This window comes from Glycine soja, chromosome 15 (assembly GCF_004193775.1).
Source record: "Glycine soja cultivar W05 chromosome 15, ASM419377v2, whole genome shotgun sequence".
NCBI classification, from domain to species: domain Eukaryota; kingdom Viridiplantae; phylum Streptophyta; class Magnoliopsida; order Fabales; family Fabaceae; genus Glycine; species Glycine soja.
Window position 1 is genome coordinate 23,923,310 of NC_041016.1, and position 7,335 is coordinate 23,930,644.

The following is a 7,335-nucleotide window of genomic DNA, read 5'->3' on the forward strand; positions in this document are numbered from 1 at the left end:
AATGATAAAATGAGGTCACATGAATGTCTATATTTTTACTTGAAAACACAGTCAATCAAATGTTTTTTTTCTTTTTGAACTTTTCTGCTTTACTCGTTGTTTATGGCACCCCACCAATGTGCAGGATGAGTAATCTCTGATTGAACGATCTTGGAAGTCAACACGCAGGAGCGCAAGTCACTTTGAGCAAACAAACCAATGGCTTACACTCACATTCCGATGGAAGTTGAATAAGCAAAGATGTGTTTGTGAAAGGATGAGAGAGACAAGAATGTCAAATTCATCCATTATTTAGCATTGTAATTGTGGTTTACTATAATGATATAAACTTGAAAATCCTGATGAGTCATTAGAGACATCTAACAACAGCTTTCAAAATTGCCCCATGTGTGGTGTCTTTTGTCAATGTTAGGATTCGCAAGCGATTCTCCTCAAATTTCAGCCAGCCCACATCAATTAGACTTTGCACCTTACGCTTCAGGGTCATAAAATGCTCAATGGAATGCCCCGGGGCTCTTCCATGATATGCACATGTTGCGTTCGAGTCGTATCCTCGGAAAAATGGAGGTTGAGGAAATCTAGCAGGATTATGGCAACCATTGAATTGTCGAGTAGATATGGGAACAAGTTAGCATATGACACTGGAATTTGGGGTGAATCCTACAGGCTTTTTGCTGGAAAATCCCTTTCTGGTTGGTGTTTTGGTTTGTGCTCAAGGTGGTGTTTAGCATTGGTTGTGTGGAAGGTGGGTTTTGTGGTTGATTTAGGAATGGCCTTTGTGGATAACTGGGTGGTGGGTAAGGAGAAGGGTTGTTATTGGCTGAGTAATGACATTGTTTGGCTGGTGGGAAGTTTCCATGTAGGAACGACAATCGCAGCATTGGTTTCTCCTTCATTCTCACCCTCTTCATTTGCCCCAGTTTTCTCATTCGTCCAAGTAGGATGATTAAATTTGCCTCTTTTCAGACTCGCTTCGATCCTTTCATCGGCGAAAACTAAATCAGCAAAGCTTGAAGGTGTGTAGCCCACCATCTTTTCATGGTAGAACACTGGTAATGTGTCTACTATCACGGTTATCATCTCTCTTTCCATTATTGGGGGTGCCACTTGGGCTGCCAGGTCTCTCCACCTTTGGGCGTATTCTTTGAAAGATTTGTGCCCTTTTTGCACACGTTTTGTAGTTGCATCCTATCCGGAGCCATATCAAAATTGTACTGATACTGCCTAACGAAGGCAACCATTAAGTCCTTCCAAGAATGGACTCAGGAAGGTTCCAAGTTAGTGTACCAAGTAGCAGCTACCCCAGTAAGACTTTGTTGGAAGAAATGTATCAGCAGTTCCTCATCTTTTGCGTATGCCCCCATCTTCTGACAATAATCTTTAGATGGTTCTTGGGGCAAGTAGCCTCCTTGTACTTGTCAAAGTCTGGCACCTTGAACTTGGGAGGGGTGATGATATTGGGTACTAGGAACAACTCTTGTTAGCAAAGGTGTAATCTTCGCCTCCTTCAATGGCCCTGAGCCTTTCCTCTAGATGATCCAACTTTCCCAATTCTGCCATAGCATGAGGGTTCTTACTTGTTGTGGAATGCAAGAGGTGTGCTTGTGGGTGATACTGAGGGCCCTCCAAAGTGTTTTGCAGGGGTATACCACCAACTGCTTTCCCTTCAGTGGCATATCCGAGGCAAGGCTTGAAGTCTGCTAGAATGTGGTAGGGTATTTCCTGTGTCTCCCCCATGGTTTGAGAGACATGTGCATGATCAGTTTGGGGCCGCTAGCTCTCAATGAGTATGGAAGTGGAGTTATTGACATTCTTATTGGGAGTGTACACCACATTGGGTGGTGTATAGTTGGGGGCCAAACATATGGCGGGAAGGCGTGCTTGTTTTGAATTTGCACATACCGCCCATACTTCCCAAATCTTTGCCCACCATATCTGAGGTTGGATGATTCATTTGGTTGAGATCAGATGGGGGCATCAGGTTCACCTTAGCAACAACGCTGGTAGCGGCAACTACAACTGTATTGGCTTCCATTATCTTCTTCATGCTCATCATGGCCACCATCCTTGTGGCCATTTTCTCTTTCATGTGTAGACAAAGGATCAAGCTGAATGTTTTGATGATGCCAAAGGATCACATGCGTCTCAAAGCTTTATTCAAGACAAAGAAATTAAAGATATTCAAGACGGATGATCAAGACAGTCTCTAGAGTCTTAGAAATGGTATATTAAATAGGAAGGGAATTCCAATTGAAGTAGCAAAAGGTTTGGCCAAGAAATTTAAGTTAAAAAGTCTTTTTCAACAAATTTACTCTCTGGTAATCGATTACCAGAGGGTGTAATCGATTACCAGTGGCCAAAACTGATTTACAACAGCTATTAAAATTTGAATTCAAAATTTGCACTGTGTAATCGATTACACATATATAGTAATCGATTACCAGAAGTTTCTGAACGTTTTAATTCAAATTTTAAAGCTTGTAATCGATTACACACATACTGTAATCGATTACCAGGGGAGTTTTTCAGAAAACATTCTCAACAGTCACATCTTTTTATCTGATTCTTAAGTGGCCATCAAAGGCTTATATATATGTGACTAGAGACACGAATTTAACAAGAGTTTTTAAGAACAAAAAGGTCTTATCCTCTTAAAAAGCAAAATCATTTTATCCTCTTACAAATTCCTTGGCCAAAACTCTTGTGATTCAATAAAGAATTATTTGAGTGCTCAAATTGTTCAATCTATCTCTTTCAAGAGAGATTTCTTCTTTTCTTCTTCTTCATTCTGAAAAGGTATTAAGAGACCGAGAGTCTCTTGTTGTGAAAGAATTCTAAACACAAAGGAAGGGTTGTCCTTGTGTGTTTAGAACTTGTAAAAGGAATTTACAAGATAGTGGAACTCTCAAGCGGGTTGCTTGGGGACTGGACGTAGGCACAAGGGTGTGGCTGAACCAGTATAAATCTGAGTTTGCATTTTCTCTTTCCTTAAACTCCTTTATTTATTATTGTTTTATATTCATATTCAAATTGTTCTATTTGAATCAATATTTAAGAAATTCATTATTAAGGGAATTTATAACTTGAATAGAAAGTTAAATAGAATTTTTAATTGGGGAAATAAGTTGTAATATCTTAATTCAACCCCCCCCCCCTTCTTAAGATATCTGAGTCCACTTGTCCAACAAGTGGTATCAGAGCTTCATTCTTGTATAAAGTTTAGAAGCTTCAAGAATTATGGCCTCATCAAACTACTTGTTTCCCGAGGGAAATTCTATAAATAGACCTCCCATCTTTAATGGAGTAGGTTACCACTACTGGAAAACCCGCATGCAAATCTTTATAGAGGCAACAGATTTAAATATTTGCGAAGCCATAGAACAAGGACCTTATGTTCCCTCTATAATAGCCGGAAGTGCAACAATAGAAAAACCTAGAGCAGATTGGACTGAGGAAGAAAGAAGATTAGTACAATATAATTTAAAGGCCAAAAATATTATTACATCTGCCTTAGGAATAGATGAATACTTTAGGGTTTCAAATTGTAAAAGTGCTAAGGATATGTGGGATACACTACAAGTAACACATGAAGGCACAACAGATGTTAAAAGATCTAGGATAAACACTTTAACTCGTGAATATGAACTTTTTAGGATGAATGTAAATGAAAGTATACAAGACATGCAAAAGAGGTTCACACACATAGTTAATCATCTTGCATCTCTAGGAAAAGCTTTTCAAAATGAAGATCTAGTAAATAAAGTCTTAAGGTGTCTTAATAGAGAATGGAAACCAAAGGTAACAGCCATCACAGAATCTCAAGATTTATCTAGTATGTCTCTTGCTACATTATTTGGAAAATTGCAGGAGCATGAAATGGAATTACTAAGATTAAATCAGCATGAAAAAACTGATAAGAAGAAGAAGGGAATCGCTCTTAAAGCCTCATCTGCAATCCAAGAAGACAGTGATAAAGAAGATTCAATTGACTTGGATAATGATGAAGATATTAGTCTGTTTGTAAAAAGATTCAACAAGTTCCTGAGAGTCAGAGGAAATCAAAAGCGACCCAATTTTAAACCTAAAAGAAGGACAGAAACTTCATCCTCTACTCTAAAATGCTTTGAGTGCAATCAACCTGGACATCTGAGGGTTGATTGTCCCATCTTCAATAAAAAGATGGAGAAGTCTGAAAAGAAAAATATTAATGAAAAGAAATTGAAGAAAGCATACATTACATGGGATGAAAACGATATGGAATCTTCTGAAGATTCAGAAAATGAAGAAATAAACCTCTGCCTTATGGCAAAAAGTTATGAAAGTGATGAAGAGGTAACATCATCAAACAATTTATCTATTTCTTTTGATGAATTGCAAGATGCATTTGCTGATCTGCATAAAGAGTCAATTAAACTTGCAAAGTTAGTTTCATCTTCAAATAAAACAATTTCAAATTTAGAAAATGAAATTTCAAAATTAAACAAAGAATTAGATCATATTAGAAATAAAGTCTCAATTTCTAAACCAAATGAAAAAGTTCATATCTCTACTATTTCTGACAAGAAAATGTCAGATTCTTGTAGTTGTTGTGAAAAGTATGAAAAAGAAATCAAAGAGTTGAAAAACTCACTTGCAAAATTCTCTTATAGTAAAAATAATTTAGATGTCATATTAGAAAAACAAAGACATGCCTCCAATAAGGCTGGACTAGGATATAAATCTGAAAAACAACAAAAATTTCATAAAAACTTCTATACTTCCACACAAAAATATAATTCTAGTTTTATCACATGTTTTTACTGTGGAAGAAAAGGGCATGGCACATCTACATGCTATTTTAGAAGAAATTGTAACAATATTAAAATGATTTGGGTCCCAAAAGGATCTGTTATTCATACTAACACACAAGGACCCAATAAAGTTTGGGTACCTAATTTACAACCTTGATTTTGTAGGTAAGAGCAATCGGGGAAGAATATTCCACTTGAAATCGGGGAAGTTCTTGACTCCCGTTCAAGGTAAGAGCAAACCGGTCCATCCACATCATTGCCTCTTGATGTAACGCGTCGATCACCCTTCCTCTAGCCTCCTTTTCTGCGTACACTTGGGCATACTCGTCCGCCACTTTGTGCTCGTGGGCTGTGGCTAGATTTAGTTCTTCTTGGTACTTGGTGATGATAGCTAACATGTTGGTCTCTGTCTCGCATAACCGCTGAGACAAACTTCTTTTGGACCTCGAGCAAGCCTTCAATTCATCTTTCAAGATCAAACTGTCTACTCGTGATTGGTTCCTTTCCTCTCTTCGAAGTTTAAGCTCGCTGTTGCTACCCCACAGAGCCCCTTGGAATTTGTTCCGGCTGTGTTCTTCCCTACATGCCCTCTTGGTTTCTCGTTCCAAGGCTTTGGTGGTAGCCACATTTACATCTCTCAGTTCGGTATTCTCCTTTCGGATTTTCAGAGCTGCTGATTTGAACCTTTCTTTAACTGTTTGGGCTTGCTCGAGTTCCGCCCTAAGGGCCTGCACCTCTTCGTCTTCCTCCAGTGCCTCAACTTCCTCTCTCTTAGCGGTTCTCAAACTTGGAAGCCAATCCAAACCTTGTACGTGGGCTTTTAACCACTTACGATAGCCACCGATGGGCCCATTGTTACTGCCCCTGAGTTCCTTGTCCTTCTTTTGCAACAACTCCTATGCCTTGCGGACCTTCTAAAGTGTCTCCACGTTGGTCTTATTGAAACCTCGTGAAATGACAGGCGTGAGCTCATCCTCTAGTGGCGCCCCTCTCATAGGGTAGCCAAGTTGTCTTATAGCAAGAACGGGATTGTAGCTGATGCAACCCCTCGTCTCCATCAAGGGAACATTTGGAAATCCTCCGCTTGAAATAAGAACTCCGGTTCTTCCTTCCTTCCATCGAGGGAACCATTTGACAGATGCTCCTTCTTTGCTCACTAAGAGTTGGTCCCAATTTTCCCCTTCTTTCTCTATGCATGAATGGTGGCTTTCTAGCGGGCAAGCATGCCTCACCTCTTGGCGAAAAAGGTGCGAAACTAACCATACATAAAGAGTTGGAGTATAGCAAACAATCCTTGTATTGCTCTTTTCACATCTTCGGTCGAAGGTGTCATATAAGTCGGCTAGCATAGCGACAATCGGGCTTTCCTTGTGGTTATGATAGGAAGAAAAAAAGCGTCGATCGCTGCTAGGTCCACCAACCCATCCACATTCGGAAAGAGGACTCCTCCGAAGATCAACAGTGCAAGAATATCTATGAACGGGGCCCACTCACCTTTACCTGCCAAGATTCTTGCTTTTGCCTCCAAATATTTTCTTGGTATTCCAACCACGCCATTTTCGACTTGCTTCCTGTGGTCTAATTCCTGCGCCGAGATTTGGACTATCTTGGAAATTCTAGCTAATGAGGGATAGAACCATGAGAAGAGGTATGGTTTCCTTCCCCCTAGAGGGCATCCTAGGATCTCTTCAAATTCTTCTACCATAGGTGATAGTTGGAAGTCCCCAAAGGTGAAGCACCTCAATGGCTGATCATAATACTGGGCAAGGGAGGCAATGGCCTCTGTGAAGACTTCTACCATGGCTAAGTCCCAGATTTTACCGTAAGCTTTGCGAAAAGCTTGCCGCTGGAGCTGACCCATTAACTGCCCTAACTCCTTTAGACTTGTGGTCCCTAGGCTCTTGACCTTGACTTGATAGAACCTCCTTTTAAGTGAAGGCATTTGACTTGATCCCATGTTTTACTAAAGTGAACAAAAATCAGTGCGAATTAAAACTCCGACATCTATCATGGGTGGAATGGATGAATGCATGAAGAAATGCATATAACACAGATGCGATTTATGAATACGGGAGCCCGAGAAATTGTCTCCTTCTTAGATACAACGTCTTGGGGTAGCAAAGTGCCCGATGTATGTATTTAAGAAGGTGGTACGGACCCTCCGTTGGTTTGACAAAGAGAGGGGACCAAAATAGAATCCGTGCATGATGCATATGCGAAAGGCGCAACACGGGAGTGTACAGTATGACAATATTCACAAAATATAAGCAAAAGGGTACATGACACTTATGCATGGCAGTGTGAAAAAATGGCACGCAATGTGTCCGCTTCGTGCCCCTATTCAAGGGACCTATATGGGAGAGAGCTAAAAAGGTTTTTAGTGATAATCCCCAAGGTGGTCATATCTCTCTTGATGGTCTCCAGAGGTATCATCCTCTTCAAAGAACATATTGCAGCAGTAGGGACTACTAGCAACAATCTGTTATCAAAGAGAAAAACTCTAGATGAGGGTTCACTGTAATCAAGCAAGTCGGAGTTATATACA